General features: G+C 32.2%; 1 protein-coding gene across 1 annotated transcript in view; it reads right to left on the minus strand.

The window, feature by feature from the left end:
* Positions 1–27,641, minus strand: part of LOC125070728 (myosin-I heavy chain) — a 79,062-nt gene that overhangs the window by 41,291 nt on the left and 10,130 nt on the right. The window contains exon 2 of the mRNA XM_047680669.1: positions 8,489–8,549. The gene's annotated coding sequence lies outside the window, so the exon portion shown is untranslated. The remainder of the gene's footprint in view (positions 1–8,488; positions 8,550–27,641) is intronic.

Here is a 27,641-nt window from a genome sequence, read left to right on the forward strand (position 1 = left end):
AATAAGCAACTGTACTACTGTAATTACACTAGACATGCACCGACATACCGTTAAATTTTTAAAATCACTTTTAAATTTCGAATATAATAATTCTTTTTTAATTTTTATGCCTATTTAATAACTCTCTCCCTTTCTGTTAAAATACTTAATCAAATATCACTTTTGTTTTTCCATGATCGCGATACGATAACTAAAGTACTGTTAATGTTAAGTCATTTAGTTAAATTAATATATTATTAATGTTTTCGGTACAACTATTAATCCATCGAGATGGTCAACGGTATATTTTTAAGCTAATATTTAGAAGAAATTTAGCTGAGAGATTTCTTTGATGGCATGGCATTTTCGCAGCCCGGGCAGGTGGCCGCTTCCGGCCTAGATCCGTGTGACCTCGGCCTAGACCGACAACATTTTGACAGCATATATAAATATAAAAACCGATTGAATTTTCCGTAAACTGTAATGTACCTTTATATCAAACTTGTTTGCCAAAATTATAATTGAAAGATGTTAATATTTAAATAATAGACTTAAAATACTGAAATAACTAAAGTATTAATATTAAACCTGACAATTAAAAGTGGTTTAAAAATAAATTATCAAGCAAAGTGTTATAAAAACGAAGGCCGCTATATCCGAAAAAGCTTAGAACGCAATCTAACTTAAATCCACTTTCGAGCCAGCTAAGCGTCCATGTGTTCAAGAACAATTTCGGCTAGCAATGCATCTACAGTTTTTGTTCCAGCGATTGATTGTTGAATGTTATTAAAAATAGCATTTAGCAATCAATAAATAAAGTAATGTAATGTAAAGCTGAGATGGCCCAGTGGTTAGAACGCGTGCATCTTAACCGATGATTTCGGGTTCAAACCGAGGCAGGCACCACTGAATTTTCATGTACTTAATTTGTGTTTATAATTCATCTCGTACTCGGCGGTGAAGGAAAACATCGTGAGGAAACCTGCATGTGTCCAATTCAACGAAATTCTGCCACATGTGTATTCCGCCAACCCGCATTGGAGCAGCGTGGTGGAATATGCTCCTAACCTTCTCCTCAAAGGGAGAGGAGGCCTTTAGCCCAGCAGTGGGAAAATTTACAGGCTGCTAATGCAAATAAAGTAATGTATTTAGCTAATTGGGTGGAATAAGGGTACGGACACTAATACGAAGAAGAAGGCACTTGAAGAAATTCAATATAACAATATATAAAAAGCCAATTCAGGTGTAAATATCTTTGGGTAATGTATCTAAAATATAAAAGTAATCTTCATAACCTACAAAACCAATATGTACTGTACACATTGCTCGTTTCTAATCGAATGGCGACTTCAAAATGACACTTTATACGAGCTTACAAGGCACTGGTCAAGCTGATGCTTCATTATACAAGCATGGAAGCTTGTATAATGAAGCATCAGCTTCTGAATTTATGCTTGCATGAAAATGTTGCAGCAACACAACTTGAAATTCGATGAGATGCTCTAATCGACTTGTAAAGTTTACAAGTTTTATGATATTTATTTTGAATTCTTCTCGGCTTTGAGCAAGCCCGCCTCGGTAGCATCCACTTATCATATATTCTAGCACCAAATAGCAATAATTACTATTGCTGTGATCCGATTTGATGGTGAGTGAGGCAGTGTAACTAAGTAGTGCTTTGATGATGTCACGGATGGTTCTAAGTCAATGTTTCTGGGCAGTGGTGGAGTCTGCCTTCCTATGTTAATAATTTAATCGTCAATGTTATTAAAGATTGTCAAAGAGTCTAAGTATATTGGTTGCCATTTTATCTGTAATTTATTTGTCCGGTAATTGCACAAAGGTTCAGGTGGACTGGTTCATCTTTCGTCCATAGTACCGGAAATAAGATTCAAAAGGGTAACGCTGATAGCATTCTAAGCCACCATTTAACGTGGTTATGATTCAAATCAGTACCGTAGCTTTTTTAATATTGAATTGTATATACTTATTTAAGTTATGATTGCAATTATTTTTTAGTAAATAAATTACATTTCTACATTTAAATTAAAAAAAATTTTTAATATATTTTAATTTTAAAAATGGAACGGAATTTTGAGAGTACGACGCACATATAACCTACATTAGAAATTTAAAAACGCTTTTAATATAGTTTCCGAGGTTCCGTTTCGAAGTTAAATGGGTCACAGCTGAACTGCAGCCGGCGACCCACTTATCTGTTGACCTCTGACCTATCGCTGCTATAGGAGAAAATCATATTACCTACATAGTTCATATATTTTATATTGTATTGTATATTTTTGGGTCGTCAAAATACAAAATTCTAAATACAATAAATGTTTTAGTAAATTCCAAAAACAATTCTATAGTCACTGAGTACTTGGAAGATCAGGTTAAATATTTGTTTTCAAGAGGGTACTTGAAAAATAAACAGTAAAACTAATATACTATGGTGTGAAGAGAAATATATGATGGTAGTTTTAAAATATATTTCCTAGTTATTTTAAACACTTGCAACGTACGATACCAGATCGTCAATGTTACTTTATCGGGCAGAGGTTCCGTAAAAGGAGCAGATTTGGACATTATTAGAGTACGGTTGCTCAGTGCGGGTTGGTGTGCGGGACATGGGACAGAAATTCATCCGACATATATAGGTCCTGTTTTTATTTACGGTTGTATACGAGCTATATAATCCAAATAATTGAAAGAAGTATACACGGCCTTAAAATTCTTAGAGATGTGTACTTTAAAAAAATGTTACTGCAAATACGAAAGGAAACTCGCTCAAAATTTTCGTTATTTAGTACAGTGAATTACTCAACATCTAAAATTGTTCTATAAGGTTTCTCTAGTGTTTTTGTTTTAGTCTCGAACTAAGTTTTCATCTCGACTTAGAGGGATACCCAGAGACAACCTAATGAGCTGAATATATTTGTTTAAAAATATTTTATTAGCATTTGTAAAACAAAAGATCGTTTTGAATTTGAATTAACTTGAGCTGTCCCTAATAAGCCTTGTTACCTCTGATAAATTTAATTTGAAAATTTAACCACGGCTAAGGGTAAAATTACTCAAGTGAAAATTTCCATTGTATGTAATTAACATCATAAATATTAAAAAAGCTCTTGTCACTTTATTTTTATTATTCTTTGTTGCCTATTATTCGTTTACGAACACCTTCAATAGGAGATTTTTTTGCATACTTTGATGTTACTAATTATATGTATACCTATATTACTAAATGTATGTTAAAGAACTTTTATATGATATAATATATAATCACATAAATCTGTCAAATTCGTACCTGGTGTTATTATTACATTTTGAGCAAATTTTTCTTCAATATATTTATGTAGTGATGTTTTTTTCTTCAGACAGTTTCTGAAAATGAGTAACTACTGAGGTTTTTGCCAAATTTTTAACTTTGGCAACTTAACATTTTATTTAGTCCTTTAAAAATATGATAAGAAAGTGTTTTTGTTTTTATGATATATTAGGCTGGTGGGCCAATTGGCCACTACAAGTTGTAGTGGTGTAATATTTCAAATGTCAGTCCCAGTGTGTATGGATGGTGGGAATTACCAAATTAAAAAACAAACTGCCACTATCTGGTAGACTCATTTTAAATGTTAAAGTAATTTGTGAACCGATATAGTTCAGGAGATAGAACACGTGACTATACCTACGCAGGTGAGTTTGTTGATAAATATATCACTTGTTTTTTTAGAATGGTTTACAATTTTATTTGTATTTACAGTATTGTGCAACATTTTTACGTAACGAGCTATGAATTGATAAAGAATTATAATTGATTGTTTTCAATTCGGTATTATACACTTCGATAATTAAACAAATAAATTGATTAATATAATCAATATTATATGGTGGTAAACTAGACTAGCTGGATAGTTGGTAGGGTGAGTGAGCCAATGTACTACAGGCACAAGGGACATAGCATCTTAGCTCCCAAGGTTGGTGGCGCATTGGCGATGTAAGGAATGTTCAAAATTTTTGTTGCCTGTTTGCCCGTCCCGTCCTATAAAAAAATAATAAAAAGCAAATATTTGTATACAATATTCAAGGGATGTAGTATTTCATGATATATATGTCAGTAGGTAGCCGGTAAACAGTAGGTGTTTTTGATACTCGACACCAACTCTAACGCGTATCGCATGATCGCCGGCATCCGTTTAAAGGCGTTAATGCCCACACTCAGCGATAAATACTATACCTATGGGAATCGTTTTGAATGTAAAATGTATAATTTTATTGCAATATCATTAGAATGAAATACGTTTTTTATATGTAGCGACTATCTGACTTTACGACGAGAATTAATCTAACCACGAAGAAGTTATCACGAGTTTAATTTCTAGAAAAACTTCGTAAGGAAACGCGTCAGGGTCGGATGTTTGCCACGCGTTAATCCACTAATCCGAAACGGGGAGTGGTGGATTATGCTTCGGATGAACGTGAAAGAAATTGTGCCCAACAATGAGACATTGTTAACCAAGCTTGTCGCTTAGTATGGGGGTCGGTGTATATTTGTATAATCATAAATAAAGCCTAGCACCGAATATTATGTAGTTTACTTTTTAACTGTATGTTTTAGATAATATTTATACATCTAAATTTTAAGCTTAGAATATTTTTAAATATAAACTCTCCGTATATACGCCATAATATGCTAGTTAATAAGCGTCAGAAATAAGTTCATAGAAATACACTAATTTTTGATATTATTTTATGAATTTGTTCCGTATAAAAAACCAAAAACCTTAAATTAACAGGAGAAAAAGGAAATTGATTATGATTACAAAGGTTAAAATCCATTTCCTTGATAATAGCTCCTTTGTGGATAAAACAGTGAAGCTGTGTCGTGACGTCATAATCAGGACGTCCGCACCGAGGCTGCAATATGCAAAGGCTTCTGAGTGTGCTTGTCGCGGCGTACATTACAGCTTGATGAGTAAAAAGGATTCTACATTTAGCGTTAAAAGTAATACTTTTAAAGCCCTCATCTTGTCATGTTAAATGGTTTAATAAGTTAGTATAGTTTTGTCAGAAGTACGTCTTTTTTTTGTTACGGTATTTCTTTCATATTATTTCGACTAAACATTTACTATTCCGATCATTGTTTTTTTTTTTGTTGTTTTTGTCAAAATTATGTTGGAAATAACGCGCAAAAAATTCCTATAATTTTCATGGTTATTTTTTTTTTTAATGTCACGTCTTGTTGTCAATTCGGAAAACCAAGAGATAATCTATTAAAATTGATATTTTATTATTTATTAAGGACTGATTATGTACAATGTACATACTTAACTACGTATAAAGAGTTATTACATTAAATATAAATCTACTGTGAAAGTAGTTGATACGTACGGCGAATGCTTAATATAAAATTACAAAGACGAAAAAACGCGTATAATTATTCGTTGTTTTTAATTCGGGATACATGTATATACATTTTAATTGTATATAATTTACATTGTAAAATGATGAATCAACTATAAAAGGATATAAAATATCTATGGATGATTTTTTTTTTGTGATTGGATCTGTTTTAATAACTTATATTTTATTTAACATATACACGAAAATGAATTATAATATAAATTGTTATCAATATAATCTTAAGGCTATCCATTGAATCGCTGAATACAATTATGCTCAAGAGATTTAATTAATATAGAGTTGACGTTTCTTGGCTTGACAGCGCGGGAATTAGGTCGGGAACATTCAGAACTACGGTGACTTGAGGGTCAGGAATAATATGATATAAATAAGAGATCATAAAGCCGAGGTGAGCTTGTAAATTAAAAAACATAAACCTTATACGCGAAGTTTGTGAGTTCAAATCGGGCAAACATTTCTTTTTTCACGTTTTACTTTTAATAAGAAAGGTTTGAAAAATAATTTTCATTAGGTACAAAACTTGTCTGATTTTATATGTCGACAAAAAAAAAGAAAAATCTTTAATTATTCAGCGGACCTGCAATGAAGCTGCGTGATGAAATATATTCTATAGCTTTCTTAACAATTAGGAATTATTGCAAAAGTTTGACTTCACGGGTTATAACTTTACATATACGGTATCAGCTATAGCATACGAGGTCAAAAGACGAAAATGAAATAATGGTCGACATCTGTCCTTAAAATTTTATTTTTGGACCTTATAGTATTAGGTTTTATCGCTGAATATTATTATCATGCAAAAAGACCAACATGTTTAAAATTAGCATCTGCCTTGAATTACGCGGAGACCAATGTACGATAATTAAGACCACTAAAAGTTTATATTTTGGGTCCACATAAAAATACTGTTTATTACAAAAATAAAGTTTTAAAAAAATCAGAAACAAATTTAACGTACGCTATTTTTTTAAATCGAAACCTTTTTTAGTACAGTATTGATATCATGATTTAAAAACAATCAAAATAATACTCATTTTCATAACAAGATTCACATTAAAAGATTCATTGAATAGAGGACAAGAAAAGTCTCAATATAAATATTAAATTATTAATAACATACAATATATTTAAAAGTATCACCTATTTATGACAATTGCCGATATATTCAAATAAAGTTATTGTAAGAAATTAATGTATCAAAGTGCTGCCATCTTTGTAAGAAAAAAGGAAATAGAAACTCGATGACGACATTCACACAAGAACGGATGTGTCTAGGTAAAAATTAAACAGTCCACCGCACCGGAGGCATCGTGCAAGGATTAGAAATTCAAACTACGGTACTCGCAAGAAACAAACTGGGACACACTCGAGATGCAATGTTACCGGTGCTTTATACCCCGCACAGCAATTTCAGGGTTACTGAACTCGTATAAAGACGACTTTTAAGAGCGCTTTCAGAGATTACAATGACTTAACTTGTTCAGCGTTTCCGATTAACAGTTTTATAGTGCAGTGCTGCAATCGCTTTATTATGTATCATATGTTTTTTTTCGTCACATTAGTGATTATATTATTGGAACGGTTTTTTTATAACGTCGTGACGTAATTGTTGTAAATGGAAATGAGGGGTTGTTTCTACTTTAATTATCATGATCTGTAACATAATTATATATATTTGTATATTTAATGTTAGCTTTTCGAAAATAATTACTTAATAAAATAATACTTTTTATCTTTATAATATATTATTTTTATCTTTATAATATATTATTTTTGGCTGTCGGTCCAGTCAATAGTTCATAAGGGTCCAGATATCGATGATTTTAGTACAAAATTGAGTTGCCATACTATCAAACTGGGAGAGCGGGAGAATAGGGGGCTTACTTGTGTGTGCGCCCATAACTATATACTTCATCGTCTGCATAGATGGCTGGTTGAGATTGAATGCATATTATTATGATAATTATACATTATTTTGTTGATACAAATATGAGTTGTTGATATGTGAGATTTTTCATCTCGCTTCCCTGCGATCTTTGTGATTTGGTGAAAAGGGACGGGAGTATGTTACAGAAAGACGGGGAAGCGCGCACTATTTGGTTTGATCAACAAATTTACCGAGACGATGTAAAGTTAATGTTGCTTAATACCAAGCTGAGGTGTCAGGTGGTAAGGCTTGTTTTATGAATATATATTATTATTATTTTTAAAATATTTTTTTTTTGTTTATTAAATAAGATATTCTAAGCTTACTTGCTTTTATATTGTAAATTTAAGTTCCACATAACGAGTAACATTAAAGTATGCCTTCTGTCAATCATAATTCTCAATATTCATTAAGCATATCGCTCTTGCAATCAAAAGCCGTCATCAACCCAGCGGATACGGTTCCGTGCAATGCGGCGCTCCGTGCCAAGTAGTGGCCATACGGCCTTATAAGGCACGGAACACACGTACATATCCGTTGTCTGCCAGCGGAATGACAATCACTATTGTCTATTGTGAGATTCCTTAGTAGAAACAGGTGCTTGTACTAAGATGCTTCGTTTGAGAAAGAAATTTCATTGTTTTGAAAATTATAAATTATATAAAGCAGTTTTTTGCCATTTGTTCTCGGTAGAATCTATATCCGAACCGGTAGCAGTTTTACATTTTTTTACTCTTGTACTTGACATTTATCGATGACGAAACCCTAAGCCCATGTTATAATATTAATAAATAAGGAAGATTATTCAGTAGCTACAATATTGTGTATAAAAAAGGATTGAATTAGTGTTGGCTGATTTTCATGAATGATGTATAAATTTAATTGTATATTATTATTTTTTATTATTTTTTTCTCTTTATTTTGACACAAATTGACACAAATTTGACACAAATTTGAATACTGAAAAAAGTAGTTGCTGAGTTTTTTTAGGCAGAATATCAATTCCTTTGCTCCAAATGACCTTGTAAGAAATCACCCGAAGGATATATCTTAGTTTTGAAAATACAGTTTCAAAGTGTTTTAAAGGTAATTTTGATTAATAACAGCTTTATTTAACATTGTTTTAATATAGGCTACACGTAACAAAATATACCTTTTTACCTGGGTTGTGGTGTCGCTTGAAAATTAATCCTGTTTATGGCCGCTTCATTTTCCGTGAAATCTGCAAACAATAAATTACAATGTTAACACATACTCAAATATTTACACATGGAAGTGACAAAGCCTATTTATTTATTTATTGCATAAAGTCCTAGATTTTATGACGACGATAATAATTTAATTACCCATAATGTTCTACTCTTACTAATATCTGTTGGTATAAACATTTTTGGCAATGAATACATTTTGGAAGTTAACAAGAAAATAATTTGCACATATGATTCCTGTTCATGGCCCTAAAAGACAATATTAATCAATTTTATACTATAAAATATACTGTTAACTTTTGAATAGGTGTTTATTATTCTATTCCGTCAGATGTTTTCATCTCGAGATCTCTAAATATTTAAGTAACAAAATACTACATGTTAAGGAAACACTAACGTACCTACCTGCATACGTTTATTATCATCAATACAAAATTATATTCACACACACACACCTACCCACGCATACATAGCCATAGGGATCTATATACAAATTTATACGGACATTCTTCTATAAAATTCAAAAATTCTCCGTATTGGCTCAAAGGGTAATAATTTGTCAATATCCTTTTATAATAAAATCTGTTTCATGGTAAAACTAATATATTCCGAGCCACGTAAATAATAACACATAACTATTTCCGTCAGGGCTGGATTTAGAGATGTTGTCTAAGCTGAGCCTTTAGATCTCATAATAAAAGGATTGTCAAAATACGCGTATATTTACTTGGATACCAAAAATACGGTCACGTGCACTTATTAGTTACACTTACATTATTTTGATTACAGAGTTTATGTCAAAAAAGAACATTTAAATTTTAAAATAATATTTTGTCTGGATCAACAAATATAAGTCGACGCATTTTATCATTCATGTAATCTTGTATTGTATTTAAATATGCTTTTTTATCAATGCAAGTCTTTGATGTGAGAATTAAATTTATTATTCTAGTTAGAAATAACTGTGGAATCTTGTTATAAAAACGAATACCTTGATTCGAAACTGATTCGTGCATTGTACGTTTTGTCTTATCTTCAAGACTTTAAATCCGGCCCTGGTTTCCGTAATTAAACGACACATCAAAATGACGACGATGAGTTGGAAATATCAATATTGAACCAACATCGAACTATGCAACCGTCGAACTCGAAAGTAATTTCCTTTCGTGCCGGTCGTACGTTGCATAGAAGCAGGCAGATACAACGAGGATGATATAGCACGCGAGAAGTTCTTATTGAAATTGTATAGAAATATATATTTATGATTTTATCATATATCTTATATAAGCTAAGGTCGCTTACCGCTCTTACGGTCTAGATAGATTCCGAATAACCTAAAGTACGATTTAAAATAAGTTTTCTGTAATATATTTTAACGGTTTTTTTTCTTACAAATCTACTACAATACACTGCTTATACGAGTGAATCTATCATGATGAAATTTTGCACAGGAATCCCTAATGGAATGTAGGAGAGTACTAAGGGAGGATTTTTCAAAATTCGAAAGATATACATCGATGTTTAAGCTTCTGTTTATTAGTAAAAAAGTAATTTTACAGTAAGTCCCGATGAGATAGGATTCCGTCGAGTACAAAATACATAATGAGTTGTATTAAAATAAATTCTGAACTTTGAATTGAGATAGATTTATATCAATCAGGAATACAATTACTGTGTTTCAGTTTGAGTAGTAAGTGAGCCAGTGTAATTACACAAGGGGCATAACGCCTTCGATAGAGAGAGCTAAGCGTTTTCCTTTTGATGAGACGGACGTTAAACTTTTCCCTCCAAGATGCTTCAATGTGGACTTGTGACCCATGTGACAAAGCATCATCCGACAATGTTTTCTATATGATGTTTTTTAATCATAAATAAATCTCTGTAGATAGTTTTATAAAAAATACAAGAAACACAGCAGAGCTGCAATAAGAAAACTGTCATCGTAAGGAGGTTATTCCAACAAATTTGAATGCACGCGAGCGAATCATTGCGAACTCATTATAAATACGTTACACAGTTATTAAGCAAAAATATTGTAATTTAGTCAGCGACAGTTCCTTATGGGTGACCGAACCATCCACCGGAAAACCAGTACCGTACGTTTACTGATATCATACTTTATTTTTGTTTGAAGTTTCTGAATGAACGTCGTGATCGGAATTTTAATTCAAAAGTTTAGTGTAGATTTGGTTTAATTATTATAATTACTCGCACCATTATAATAATGTGTAGTACGGTTGCAACGAATAGTATTTTCGGCCATTCATCAAATACCGAGTTTTCGGTCGGTTGCGTGGTCGAATATTCGGCGTGAGTGTTCGATAATTGCCTCGCAGACCACAATAATGCGGAAAACCACGACCTACGACTCTATAATTTCTGTTATAATTAATAATAAAACAAAAAATATAAATCAAATTTCAATTATATCATTTACATTTACATACGATATCTCCAAAAACTTTTAGGTTTGCAAATAATAAGTATTGAATTGATTGAATCATAATTAAAACACATAATAATTATAGTATAGTGTAGCAACTAAAGCGAATACAAATTCCCTGTAGTGCGAAATGTCGAGTCTTTGGGTTAATAAGACAAAAGTTCTCTTTTTCGTTATTAACCCAAAGACTTAGCTTTTGTATTCGCTTTTGTGGCGACACTATAATTATCAGCGTAATCTATCTGGCTTTTGTTTTAAAATATGAGCCTGAGCTTATTTTATTATTTTCCCGTTTTTAATCTCTTGGAACAAATATTTACATATGTGACTTCCCATTCAAATATTAGGTAAACAAAGATAAAAATTATGCTTTCTAAGCCTAGCATTGTATGTTCGGCTTTAATAAAAGTTACATGATTAGTTTTCTGTGAGTTTTTTATTTAGTATTCGGTATTCGGTCGAATCCTTGCTAATATTATAAAGGCGAAAGTTTGTATGTATGGATGTTACTCTTTCACACAAAAACTACTAAATGGATTTTAATGAAACTATACAATAATATTATTTATATTTATATATTGACCGAATAGTAACCGAATATTCGTTGCAACTCTCGTTTATAGCAATTAGGATGAGCACCATCAAGAGTTCAAATTAACTTGGAAATATGCTGAGCTACGAGACGACCATTGAGGATATCTAATAAAACTACTTTTGGTAAAAATATTAGTTTAAAAACGACTACGGTAAAGAGTTAATCACAGCGCGTTTTTATCATTTGTCATTAAAATATATTCTTGTCTGACGTTCTTATCCAGAGACTATTCAATATTTCTCATCTTAAAAGCAGCAGTGCGATTTTGTAAAAAATCAATTTCGTATCTCACTTATGAAATGTTGACAATCGTCTTACATACATACATATATACGTTTCGTATAAATTTTATTATTATTAAAGTCAATGTCACATATAACATACTAACATTTCACGCACATTTTCTGCGGTGAGATTCGAATTTCTTGTTATAGAATAGCATATGTATTAAAATTTGATACTTAGACATAGTGATGTTATGAGTGCTTTCAGAAGCACATGCACAATGCAAACTTTAATTTCCCTCTCCCGTAGCACACGAAGCACGGATAGAAAACAAATTTTCCGACCTGAGCATTGAACCCCAGACCTCGGGATTTGCATTCTGATAAGTCTGGGTGGCTTGACCAACGTGACTAAACAACGTAAAATAAACGCTGAAATAATAATACTTTATTAAAAAAAGATCCATTGGGAATGAAATATCGCTTTTATTCTTTTTTTTTCGCAAATATATTCCCTCGATACGTTTGAACAGAAAATTATATTTGTCATTCAGAAAATAGGTCAGTAAAAATAAGCATTAATTGAGTCGTTCAACGTAGTGCTTATAACATTATGTTTTTCATAAGAATACTCTTTTGAACAAATGCATTGAATTTTATGAATATTTTTTAAGTAGTTTTGAGTCGAACTTGATTGTTAAAGGTTTTAACAAAAGTTTAAAGAGTTTCATACTGCAAAAAATTTAAACAATCTATATGTCTATTCGAAAACCATAAATAAATAATTATATTCATTAGTCCTAGTTATAAGGGCAAAATCATTAAATGTTTAACACTTTGTAGGTAAATAAATTAGAGGTTTTAATATAACGGAACGGCACGTAACCAAACTAGTAAAGTAAGGCAAGTCAAGTAACGTTTAGGAAACAATTGCAGATGTTAAGCTTATTGACGAGTCTTTCATCCAAGAGTACTGAGAAGATTACTGAGAAACAACTGTTATGCGAATATCTTTGATTTCATATGGGTTTTATAAATATGTATAAACATTCCGGCCGCATGCTGAATCATTAAGCTTTCATTAAGGAAGTAGCCATTAAAAAGTTCTGCAATGAGCAATTTCCGTTGGTTTCCTCGTGTGGTGGATGCATTGGTGGGTTTAACACTCAAAAAAGACAAAGAGAAATTGTGATTATAAATGACCTTGAAATTTTTTTCTTAAATAAAATAATTAAGGATCGTTTTATTTATGAATTTAGTGTCCTCGTGGTGTGGACATAGGAGGTTTTTGAGGCACTCGGGTACAATACTGTCAACTTTTTCACCGAAACAAAATAACTTTATATTGGCTCGTCCAGGTCTTCAAACCAGAGCCCTCGAAAGCTACAGACGTATAAGCTAGTCTCTAGATATACGAAGTATTTAAAGGAAACTATAGTTTGGTACCGGTCATCTGAAAGGATCAGATACAAAACTCAATCGAATATTCTGGAAACATTTTCAATAATTGTGTGTGAATTTGGAGAGACACCAATGTCACGAATCCGGCTACTTTCAATTCAAGAGATGAAAATGAAACGACTCTTTTGGAATTGCACCTTTGCCTTAAATGAAAATCGAATTATGCGGATTGGCTCTTTGCCAGGCTTCCATAGAGCGAAACATAAATTTAAAATACATAACAAACTTTTTTTAGACTCAGTAAGAAATTGTATTTTACCGCTAAACACAACATGTGCTTAGTATTGTTGTGTTCCGATTTAAATGATAAGTGAGCCAATGTATGTAATGTTTCTTTCTTACAACGCTAATGTCTATGGGCTGGGTGGTGACTATTTACCGTCAGGTATCCCATTTACCAGTTCGTCTAAAATCTCAAATTGATATAACGAAAAGGCATAATTAATTTCATATTTTAACATAGTTTCCAATTATTACATCATATTAATTTGAATACGAAACATTGCTGCTGTTTAATACCAAAAAAATACGTACCAAGAATTGTATTCACTCTACAACCGAGAAGTGAAATTAGAAACATGAAAGTATGACTGTGATTTATCTTGAGCGAATAATCAATTACAATAACATAAGAATATATAAACGATTGCATTAAAAATTATATTTAAATTCGCTGAAGTTCGGTTTTACGGTCAGCGTGTTCGTCTGCTGCGCTAATTTTTAATTTAATTGCAAGCAAAATTTCGACGAACATGGCGTTTCTTTGTGATTGCCAGTTGTAAAATATGCGTAAAAACGAACGGTAACGAAATTGTTTTAATTAAATCTGTTTGCTTTATTTAATAATACGTAATTATACTACTATTGAATATGTTTTTACAAGTGGAATTTAATTCAAAAATCAAAATAGAAATTATATTTGATTTAAGTAATCTCTTACGAGCACTTTTGAATGTAGATTCTATAGAGAAGGACCGGCAAGAAATTTTAATCGTATCAACCAATTGAATTACATATATACTGACATAACACACTCAATCGCCTATAATTGAAGCACCATTTAAGCTTGTACAAAAATTGTTGTTTCTCTTTTAGATTGGTTTTGATACGTTCGTTGTTGGTGGCCTTTTAAATAAATGAAATTTATACGTCCCGTAAAAATCAACAAATACTAACCCCACTCATATTTATCATAGAATCAAGTACGCCACGTGGGTTATAATGTGTATTTTATTCAAATAAGTTTTGCGTATTTGTTATATCTTTTTCCATATAACTGTAAGTATATTAGGAAATAAACCCAGTGACAAAGAGCCGAGTGTGTTGTGTGCAGACTTTGTTTGTTTATTTGCTTTTAACACCGACAGCTGCTAGTTATTTTCGATGTTGTCTGTGGTGAATAGACACTCCAATTGAGTTTACTAAAGGTGCTAGTTTCATGGACACAAGATTTTTAAAACTTACCGTTTAATATTCGAGATTTCTATGTTTGTTTAAAAATATTAAATATCACACATGAGAATATTAAAGTTTAAAAATAAGAAGCTTAATATACTTTCATGTACTAATGATATTTGTTACTTTATATAATGTATTGTTGCGTTTTTAAAAACGCATTTATTGTTAGGAGCGGATATAATCACACTAAAAGTGAAATGTTTTATACAAAGAAATGTGATGACGTCATAGGAAATGATGTCTTCGAGTGATAACGCATAAGAAACTATAGTTAAGCAAGGATATAAGACTAGATCCGTGTAATAAATTCTCCATAATTTAACGAATTACGATAGAAAATCTACGATTAATTGCGTTTTAGAATAGCGCGTTTAGAGGTGAGTGTGAAAATCTTTACGATTATTGGGTGCATTTGCATAGGTGGCGTGATGTGTGACGACGCGCAGACATGCAAGCGTTCGCCTTCCTATTTAGATAGAATTACTATTTTTATTGGTCACACCTAACTGGTCTAGCTAATGTACCCTGATATGTTGGCCTTCGTCGGAAGTTATAGCGACTGGCGTTATCAATGTAAGAACTGATTGAAGGAAGTGTAGTATAATAATAATAGTCGTACATTTAAAGAGCAATAAGACATTGTTTTCTTTTAAAAAAAGTTTCGATAGGAATTCTGAAATGCTTTGAAAGTATGTTTTTTAAGTTAATTATTTCAAATACCTTAATGCAGCTACAGGGTGCAGCACTGTCGCGTGTTACCTATGGTCGTTTTAACGGGAGAGTAAATAGGGTCTTTTCGTGCGTAAACCGCGGGAGTCGTAAGTCAAAAATGTTTTTTGTTATGTAAATTAATTAACACTTTCCAAAGCTAATTACGGCTTTTATATGCAGTCTAAATACTGCATTAGCAGCCTGTAAATTTTCCCACTGCTGGGCTAAAGGCCTTCACTCCCTTTGAGGAGAAGGTTTTGGAGCATATTCCACCACGCTGCTCCAATGCGGGTTGGCAGAATACACATGTGGCAGAATTTCGTTGAAATTAGACACATGCAGGTTTCCTCACGATGTTTTCCTTCACCGCCGAGCACGAGATGAATTATAAACACAATTTAAGCACATGAAAATTCAGTGGTGCCTGCCTGGGTTTGAACCCGAAATCATCGGTTAAGATGCACGCGTTCTAACCACTGGGCATGTTAAATGTAGCATGCTATTTGTCTTAAGGGCAGAATGATAATGATGACATTTCTAGTATAAAAATATATTATATGTCATGATTTTCTTGAAAGCTTCTAAACGTATCTGTATGAGGCTATGACTGAACCGACGCGGATATGAAACAGGCCATAAACAGTTATAGGCTATTAATATTTCAAATTGCGTTAATCCTTTCCAGTTTTTTTTTGTCCCGGACGTGTAACGCATATAACAACAATACAATATTGACATAAATATAAATATATTTTTGTTGATGTTGTAACAAGTTCAACAATAACAACTTTAATAAAACGAGTTATTATTCTATTTCCAAATTCAAATGGACTTTTGAAGTACAAAATTATATTTAAATGCAATAAATCCTATCACTTGTATGTTAAATAGAATACAATACAACGAAACCAGATAAGTTATATGTATAGAGATTGACATCGAAAAGAATAGAATTCATGACAACCGTGAAAACAGCATGGTCAATGGATTTATGATCGAACGACGATAGAAATCGTTTCGACTCAAATCGAATGCACTTGTCTGAGTTGGCTGTATACGTAATCATTCTATTTTAATTGCCAATAATCTTGAGCTAAAATAATAGTTAACGAACAATGATGAAACTTGTTAAAAGATACCGGGTTAGACAGACGACTCGACATAATTAAAAAACGTAATACGCGTGCTGTCGGTATTTCTGTTGTACACGCGATGGGGTTGCCTCCGGTGAACGATTGCATGCTGAATGGTTTTATTTATATGTAAGAAAAATGAAACATTGAATGATTACGAATGACACCAATGTATTAAACTGCTGTTTACTACAAAAGTAATGAATCTAGAATTATTATTTATTGCAACATATAATGAAAAAAGTCCCCGCGTTGCGTCTGTCTTAACGATAAACTCAAAAAGTACGGAATGATTTTTTTATAGGATTTGCAACAAAGGGCGGAGTGATTCGTGAGAAAGGTATGTATTTATTTCATCAATGTTTTATGTTAATTGTCTTAAATAAAACGATAATTGCTGTAGATGTTAGAAAAAATTTGATTGTCAGCTTTACTGGCTCACATCGCGTAAACCAACAGATATGTATTACAATAAAAACGTTATATGTAAACTTATTTTGTGCAAAGCCGGGATTCGGAGCTAGTACGCAGTTATCGCTAAGAAAGCGATTTGTTAAATCTCTCTAACGTTACCTATATACATTGTACGTATGTATTTAACATCGTACGATAACACCTAGTCAAAACATTCCAATTGTACCTTAATTGATTTTAACAAATAAGTTGTTATGAAGTGTATGACGTCACCAGGCATATGAAGGAGGTTTGATAGTTTTCGAGAATTTATTTAGTTATTAAGCCATAGTCTGTTTACGTTATCTGTGTTCGATTGACGCAAAAGCTTAAAAAATGACTATTAACGACTACTTAAAAAGTTAATTGTTTATATAATTATCATTAAAGATTATAGGTTTTTATATTATAGTCGTTTCAAAAAAAGTAAAAGTTGAACGAATGATTTGATGAATGTGATTCTCTTAATTATTTTTACCAATCACAGCAAATATTTTTATTTTGATGGTAAGTGGTTACCACCGCCCAGAGACAATTTCGCTGTAAGAAATATTAACCATTCCTTACATCGCTAATGCGCCACCATCCTTGGGAACTGAAATGTTATGTCACTTGTGCATGTAGTTACACTGCCTCTCACTCAGTTGTATATGTGTAAAATATTTTATGAACTAACTAATAATGTGCAAACTAATTTGTATTTAAGCTTCATTGAGTCCCAAATTTTTGTCCACAAAGTTTTAAATAGTTTGGATATAGCGGTTCTCTAATAATGGTCGGAATGACAACGACGCATAGGAAATGAGGTGCACATGAGCCGCTTTGGAATTATACTTATTAAATTGTATTATATTGCACATAACTTCCTCTTTCGATTTTTACTTTATTATTCGAGCCGAGATAGCCCAGTAGTTAGAACGCGTGCATCTTAACCGATGATTTCGGGTTCAAACCCAGGCAAGCACCACTGAATTTCATGTGTTTAATTTGCGTTTATTATTCATCTTGTGCTCAGCGGTAAAGGAAAACATCGTTAGGAATCCTGCATTTGTCTAATTTCAATGAAATTCTGCCACATGTGCATTCCACCAAGAGGCATTAGAGCAGCGTGGTAGAATATGTTCCATGTCTCCTCATAGGGAGAGTAGGCCTTAGCAGAGCAGTTGAAAATTTACAGACTGCTAATGTAATGTATGTAATGTAATTCGTACATTTTTATATCTGCGAAATTAAATCTGTCACCTCTTACGCTTATACTGCTGAACCGATGTTGATTCAATTTCCTATGGAGATAGTTTGAATCCCGGGGGGGGGGGACTAGTTTTTTTAATTCAATCGAGGGGTAAAATGGGTGTGACGGTTTGTTTGCTATGTAAAGTATGTTTAAACTATTGCGTGTAAAACCTCAGGTTCAGCTAGTATTATTATATAAGAAGCCACGCTTTGCAGTTACACCAGATTTATATTTAAACTATTGACGTGACGTGACAAGCATTATAATCATGTTCTTGTAATATTAAAATGAACATTTCATTTGTTTGAACGTGTTATCTCAGGATCTACACGTCCAATTTGAAAAGTAATTAAATGGCTCATTTATTGAGAAAGGTTACAGATATTATAATATCAACTTTCAACAGGCTTACGCTTACGGTAGACTCCTCTAACGTAACGTTTAACAATGATAAAACCACATGGAGCTGTAAACTTTTGGTTATTAAGTAATTTATACTAATATCATAAATGCGAAAGTAACTCTGTCTGATACGCTTTCACGGCTAAACCATAGAACTGAATTTTAAATTATTTTGGTATAAGTAAAGGGAGCTTCATAGATAGGACGTAGGCATTTTATCCCTAGTACCTGACGACCAACCCCAAAAGCACGAGCAAAGTAGCGAGAGCAAATTTATTTATACAAATATACCAGTAAAATACGTAAAGTATTTATCCTTTTTTATTAAATGTAGTTCTCAGACTTCAATATTTTAATATTCTAAAACGATAAATTCGTGATTATCATGGGTGGGTTTTGATGTATTTTAAGTAGAATGTAAGTATACAGGTATTATAAAGGCATCGGGTTTTAAAGGCGTTGCAGGTTTGTAGTATAAACGGGAACGCTTCAAATGTTTCCAACCGGAAAAGCGGACGGAGTACACATCGCTTAAGTTTCGCGTCCTACCTTTTGTTACGTATAGTTGCTAGGAAAGCTTTATTCCTTCTTTTAAAGTAAAAAAAAAATCTTTGAATAAATTATAATGTTAGCAATGAAACGATAAATCTTAAAACATTCATAATTAATTCGATTGAATTATTAACATCAGTTTTGTACGTGCGTTACCGATATATAAGTTTATGATTGGACGAGTTACCCAGATTCTGTGCTTGAATTATTTTTTGATTGAGTTGTCTGGACGTCTAGCTAATTATACATAAGTCACATTATCAGTTCAAAGTTGTGCACAATAATCTAATAGTAGGTTTGTAAAAATAGTAGGTAAACATCTGTATGACCTCTGAAAAGATTCAGAGGATGTTTTACCACGCTGTTCCAATGTGGGGTCTCTGTTATGGCTGAACATGATGATGTTGACACATGCGTGTTTTTATTACGATGTTTTAATTGAATTATCTCGGTGATGCTTGTTCGGTTTTAATCCGATTTTCAATTAAGATAAATTCTAACTACTAAGCCGTTTCGAGTGTTATATGCAATTATAACATTATTATTTGATTACGTTGTCTGCAGTTATAATTAAAATAATAATTATTATTATAAATCCTGAGTAGTAATCCTTATAATAAATTGATAAGTTATTTTACCAAACTTCATAGTAATCGTCGTAAAAGAAATGAAACTATGTGGTATCGAGTTACGTTCTTGTTCTCGTTTGGAGTAACCGCAAGACACGAGGCCCGTGGACCGAGGTCGTCTAATTAAGATAGTATTCAAGCAATAAATCAGTATTGAAGTTGCGGTCAGAGTAGTTCACGTGGAAAGGGTTGATTACTTGATCTTATACATGATGTAGTCAATTACTAAAGTTGTTAGTTGTATAAATATAATCATAACAATCAATCAAAATTTACAATATATACATACAATAAAATATATTCAGATCTTTAAGAGTTTAGTCTTGACGTAATGAGAAACAGATATACTTCACTTGATAGAAGCTCGTCTTGGTAGGTACGACCAACTCATCAGATTTTGTATCACTAAACAGCAATAGTTACTATTGTTGTGTTTCGGTTTGAAGGTTGAGTGAGTCAGTTTAATTGCAGGCATAAGGGATATTACATCTTAATACCTAAGGTTGGTGGCGCATTGGCGTGTAAAGAATGGTTAATATTTCTTACGGCGCCAATTTCAATAGACAATATATACCTTTAGGTGGCTCATTTGCTCGTACCTCACTTTATAATTAAAAAAAAAACAGATAAATAGTTTCTTAGATTTGTAGATTTGTCTAATTAATGCTTTAATTGTATCTTTCGCGATGACTTGACTATAGTTCCGATTTAATTTAAATGAATAATACTGTTATTATCACTTAAGGCGTTTAACGAAAGTATCATCAACGTATTATCTACTTAATTGTAGCGCGCGATTTGTATTATTAAATGTTTGGGGAGCCACGATTGAATTTGTTGTAAACCACATAATTTACTACCTGAACTCGCGCTGAAGGTCGCGGGGATATCATTTTGTGACAAAAAAATCTTGTTAATTTTTTTTTTGAGTACGTACGAATTGTAAAGACACTATGAGCACACAGGTGGAGTTAGCACGGCTTTGAAACTGTTATCTTCGGTCAACGTGTTCAAAATATAGGGTATATTTTTATTATTATTCTCGATTTTTAGCAAATCTTTGTTATATTTTTGTATGATAGAATATTATTACTATATTTACCTGGGGAGGTAATAAGGACACAAAGAAGTAAATTGAATATGGGTACTTAAAGATTAAATCTAACCCTCTTGAAATTACGTAATGTATGTCTTAGAGCACTTCTTCAAACAATCCTTTTCAAATCCAAGTCTAGTAGTTTAAGTTGTACCTTGATAGTCAGTAATTGCCTATAGTATAGATTTAGGGACTATTTCCGCATATTAGTATCCGTCAATGTTATTAGAATTAATGCAATCGTAGCGCAACAAACCATTAATTGAAATTGCTACTCGATAAACTAAGTGCTGACTGTATTAAAAATATCTGCAAGACGACAGATAATATCATTACATAAATATTTATTACATAATAACATTATTATATCATACACACACGTGTACTTGAACACAAGGCAAGACGATTTCCTATTACAAATAATCATAGTATTTTATTTTTTATTTTTAATTAATTTTAACTTTTGTTAACGAATGCATTATATTATTCCTTGCCTCGAAACTGAACAATACGTTGACGAAAGACTACTTACATGCTAGCGGATAAACTATAGCATACGCGCATCCTTTTCACTTTACGTTATGGTTTCCTAGTAAGAATTCAGATGAAAATAAAAAATACAAATAAAGTTTTAAAAAAGATATGTTCCAATTGTTAAATATCAATATTCTTTGAATCTTAAAACAAAATTACAAGTAGCATTCGTTGTTTTTTTCAAGTCTTTTATCAATAATATATTTCTTTATTTTATTTTAATCATACTAAATATAAAGTTTAAACGCTAAGTGTCAGAAATTGTTAATCAACAAATGCAAGCTAATTAACCCAAAACATTGAGCATCAACGGGATGAGGGAGTTCTCAGACGCGCTCAAGGCGAAGATAGCCTGCAGAGGCAGACTAACCGTCGGCACGACTTGAACGAACCCCGTGACTCGACGGATGCCCGCTGGTTTTTAGTCTGGCACTCGGCCAGGAGATCCACATAAACCCTTGCTTGGCAGTGGGTTTGCGTTAAAACGTAACACAAAAAAAAACGTTACTTGATATTTCTACGCGTTGTAAATTTAGTTAAAATCGAACTTTTTTTCTTTGGTTTGATGTTTACTTCCTCTTATTGTATAATTGAATAATAGAATAATTCATAACTGAATAAAATTTTATTAATCAATTTGCATTGCTCTTTTGTAGTATGTATTGATAATTTCGTAACGTCTTTTTACGTATGATGTTGTTACGTCATCAATAGAATATATGGTCGAGTGTGTCTATTAAAATTTTAGTGGTGTGGAACGATGCGGCTGTTTTGGATACTTTACTTGGTAAAGGATCGACTATTTTGGAAACAGCTGGGGAGGCGCGTGTTTATTCACCTTATGACCCATTTAGTTCAACTTCACCTGTTAAACAATGGCTCTGGGGATTTAACGCGTCTGTTATTTGTAGCGAGAACTTTAAACGATTTGTAAACTGACGAGATTAATAATCGTTAGACTCGGTAATTAATGTTTACGAGTATGTCATATGTATTTGTGATAAATTTTATACATAAGAATGGAATTTGTCGTAATATGTTTAATTTTTATAAACTTCGACAGCGTTAGACCGATCACTATTAAAATAGGCAAATGGCAAAATATATGTATATTTTTATGGAGGTACAGAATTTTACTAACATGACTGTATTTTTAGATGTTGAAAAAGAGTAATTACTGCCGGTTCTTCTCTTTAAAATCTACATTCCGAACCGGTGGTAGCTTAACTTTAAATAATTTGTTAAATGACGATTCAAAAGTGCTTGTGAAAGCCTACACGAATAAAGTTATATTATATACCGTTTAATAGGTCGATGACAATTGTTATACTGAAACATTACAAGGTATTTCAGATTTAAGCTCGTATGTTGTAATAGTGATGTATGTCCGTAACCGTACCTACTCAGGCGGGCTTGCATAATGCCCTACCACCAATTAAATAATAATACGGGCATTTTTATGCTTAACTCAAACAAGAGCTCTACATACACTCTACACTATATAAAATTACAATATCGTTAGACGTAGATATCAATTTTTAATAATTGTAAGATAAATAAACATTATTATTATTGTTCATATATTAGGAATTCTAATTATGGAAATAAGATACTGAATAAAGTACAAAAGAGTATAAAAGCGTGTGTTCTCGACACACATACAAATGAGACTCTTTTATACTAACGAACTTCACACACGCTTGTAACTAGGGCTCGCATCAGATATTCTAAGCTTGCCTTAAGTCCTGTTGAAAGATAAACTTAACAGTTGCTTGCTCTTCTGTTTTAAAAACTATTGTTCCGTTTTATAGGCTTTGTATGATTACACTGTGTTCTGAGATAATTAACATTGTCAAAATGTGACGTCTTCCTGAATTTGAATAGAACCTTGGTTTGACTTGCACCACTCGGGGGTTTGTACCCGGTGCATCTGATTCTATAGCCTTATAGATACTTAATCAATATTAATTCGACATTGAAATACAATTTAAAGCTTCAATAGCTCAATGGTTTACGGGCCGCCTAGCGATGTAAAAAGTCGTAGGATCGATCCTGATCTCTTGTGCTATTGTCGTCCCCACTCCTAACGCAAGTGATAAGCTTAAAAGGAGGGGTAAATAAGTATATTAGTAAATTCTTAATTAATTCGGGGCATAGCTAGTATTCTTTGAAAAAATATATATATACAAAAATATATGATTATGTAGTTATTGTACGTACTTTTTGAGCGTTATTAGTCTTTTCATATCAGTTAACCGGTTTTTAAATACCTGGAGTATTTACTATACGTGTTGTCTTATTTCTTAATGTTTTTTTTTTATAATTAGAAAGTAAAGAACTGAGTTATCCGTCCTAAAATTGTACAGAGTATACGTTACTCTCTTACTACTTTTCTTTCGTTACTCATTTGAATATAAATTTTAATTAAGATTAAAATGTTTACTATTGATTCCATTGAAATACAATTAACATGTTACTTTAGAGTTTAGATATATCGTCTTTGTTTAGTTATATATGATACGAAATAACAATAACAAATTGGAAAAGTAACATGGTTTAATAATTAAGAATACATGCACAAGATACAACGACAGAATGTATTAAATCGAATCGTAATCATTGTAGAAAAACAAAAGGGTTGCCAATGAAAACAAACAGCTCAATATCCACCTGCCAACGGGACAGACAAAAGCGCAGCCGACACTCGACATAGTTCGCACGACAGCCACAGGGTTCTCATCAAGCTAACGACCTCTCCGGTGCAGTACCATAGCTGTCTTTATAGATTAGGTAATGGACAGGTAATAAGAAAAAAACAAGCTTATATTTTTATAAATCATTACTGTATAGTGGACGCAGCAATTGCTTTGAGGTTTTTTAAATTTGGAATATAAATACGGTTGGTGTTAAACAAACCCAAAGACAACTGTATTCTCATATTGGCAATACGCCACAAAAAAGGATAAGATTTTATATTATTGTGTTTCAGTTTAAAGAGTAAATTAGCATCCTGAATCTCATGTTTGGAATCAGCTTTGAAGACTAATAGTCTAATAACGACCATATGTTACTACTTACCTTTAGGTTAGCCGTAAATAAATTATATCGTTTGCCTCAAAAATAATTAAAAAAAAAAACAAAATGTATCTGTAATTATACTAGCTCACTCAAAGCTAAAACCGGAACGCAATGATTACAAAGCGTTTTTGTTTACCAGTACAACAACTAACGTTGTCGTAAAACCGATAAATATGTTTGTAGCAGAACGGTGAGATATACAATGGAGTTTGTGATATTTAGAATACAAAGGTTTTTAAATTAAGTGGTTGTTGGAACTTCAGATTCAATATATTCAAACAAAAGCACAGTACACACTCGACATAGTTCGCACGGTAAGCATGGGCTCCTCATCAAGCTAACGACCTCCCCCCAAACATCCCTGCAGCTATAACATCCCTGTACATCACATCGGCAACACCAAGCCTCAAGAGTACGCGAGTCCTCTGTAAATTTTGAATAATATTTTTATATTTTTTTCCGTACAGGAGTTTCCAGAGTGTATTTGAAGAGTTTTTAACCTACTTTCGAACAGCAAGTATCCTATTAATTAAAACTATGGTGTATCCTGTTTAAAAACATAAATCTGACCAAGTACATGCGTGTTTATTATCCATCTTTATATATTAGTATAATATCACACTCAACACGAGATCGCCGAAACTAAAGGTGCGATTCACTTGATTTTTTGAATAATTCCTTTCGCGACTCAACTCGAGGATTTTTGGGAATTTAAAATTCTACCTTTGCACGAATTTTACCTATACGTACGATAATTTTTAAATGTACTTGTTTTTCAGTTCAACAATCTCTATTACCGCGCAGTGTCCTTCTCTATGTTTTAGCCGAGTCATTCATACTGTTCTGATTATTGTTATGCTTATCATGTAGCAAAAAAATACTATTTTCGGTTTTGACAATATACGTGGTAGAATTTAATCAGACTTGACGTCTTCGTGGCAAAGCTTCATCGATTGAATACTGAAGCTCTTTAAAAATCAGTAGATTAAGACCCAGTAGTCTTTCTCGTTCATTCAATTTTAAAACACCCATTAACATTAAGATAATATTTAAAGATTAGTTCCAACAAAACTAAAATTAAATACTGGATCGAAGGCAATTAAAATATGTTTATTGATTTATAAGTGTTTGGCGTAACTGATTGATTTGAAACAGTATCAGTTTTTGCTGAACAAGATTAATAACAGCCCAATCGTGTTAATTTTCACCGATTAATTACGTCTACCGTGTTCATTTACAATAACAAACCGTTACAACTATAAATATTGAACTATCAATACTGGCTGGCATAGCTGGAGCTACTCGCTCAATTTATAATCTCACGTGAATCTAAATAAAAGATTACAGGTACAAACCTGAGAACAGGCAAAGACTTTTTTTAAGCAACTTAATCTAGCAGATTTAGTAATGATTGTCGAAGATCGAAATTTTTTAAACCTTTTCGAGTCAGAGGTGTATTTTTTAAATGCCTAACTGAAAAACATACAAAACTAATACGTGATATAATTTCAAAAATGACTTTATTTAGTTTAAAAGTAGTCCAAATTAAAAACCTAATTCGCTAGCAATTTTCTGGAACAAATTTTACATATATTGGTTTAATAACATTTTAATTTATACCACAAAACAAAACGTCTCTTCGTTTCGGTACGTGTATATGTTTGTGTGACATTGCAACATTTCCCATGGGCCCGGTATAATGACCTTTGTTACAAATTCAAATATATAGTGCAGTTAAACTTGAGCTATAAACACGTCCACGTAAGGTGTACCAACTTGCCCATATAAATCTCATGGAACGTGACTTACAAGCCGATGTGGATCATCGATGGAACAGTATGCCTCGATTCATTATCATTTACGGTAGAGTTATGCTTGCCTAGTATTTTATAACTAGCTTACTAATTAACTCAATAATTGCATTTAAACTTTTTATACTATAGGTACGTAATTTATGTTTTAATTATTTTCAAGTTTATTCAGATTTAGATGTAGCCAAGTATGATAAATAAATAAAATTTAAAGTGTCTACTTGTAATATCAAAACTGCTTTTTAATACATCCGTAATATATATCCTTTGATATAACGCAAATTAAAACAGCTATCGTTTTTGTTATTGTATGTTATCCTGTTTGTCCTGGGTGAAATATAAAAAGGGGGTGAAAATTACTAATGACATTATTGAAGAATTAGAAGAAGAACAAGTATTAGTTTGCATCGTCTTATTTTGTCTTAATTTGAATTTGTTTGTTTTACATGTCCGTTTTACGTTTATGTATTTTAAAATATTAAATTGTATTACATACTACATTGAAAACAAGCCTCAAAATATTTACCACCTAAGTGTGTCATGAAAATATAAATTTAACACTTCGTTACCATTTTATACCATCATGTTTTTCACAATGTTTACGACTGCACATCTTTACGACCGAGGGGTTCAGATTTGAGCCGTAACAGGCAAAACGTCCACTTGACGTTTAGTGCAAACAAATGCTGAATCCGGGGGTCAACGCCCTCGCCACGTGTTAATATTTTTAGTGGCCATAATTCGGTCATCTTGTAATTATCACTCGGATACCACACATGATGTGTATATTTCGCATCGCAATGTATATTTAGGGAACAAAATATGGAACATATTAAAAAACACAATACTTATTTTTTTTAAATTCCTTAAAATTCAATGAACATTGGGTTTTTAATATACTATTGCAATAAATAAATAAAATAATAATTACCTAAATATAATGTGATTACTTAGTAAAATAATAAGTTGTTAATAACCCATCGCTAGCCTAAGGCTTTCCCTACATTTAAGGAGGAGGAATTTAGGAGAAGCCGAGATGGCTCAGTGGTCAGACTACGTAATTCTGAACAGTATCTTATGGGTTGATATCCGGCAATTACCCCAAGACTTTGTTAGTCAAATGCAAAGTATTATTTAACAGTTTTATTTATTGTATTTAATAGTTAAATATATGTAGCGAGGTAATTTATAACACATAGCACCTGAATTAGAATTATTTAAATTAAACGATACACAGTAACAGGCTTTTTAAGACAATAAAATTGTAATATAAAAGCTTGTTTGCGATGGTA

This window comes from Vanessa atalanta, chromosome 18, assembly GCF_905147765.1.
Source record: "Vanessa atalanta chromosome 18, ilVanAtal1.2, whole genome shotgun sequence".
Taxonomy (NCBI): Eukaryota; Metazoa; Arthropoda; class Insecta; order Lepidoptera; family Nymphalidae; genus Vanessa; species Vanessa atalanta.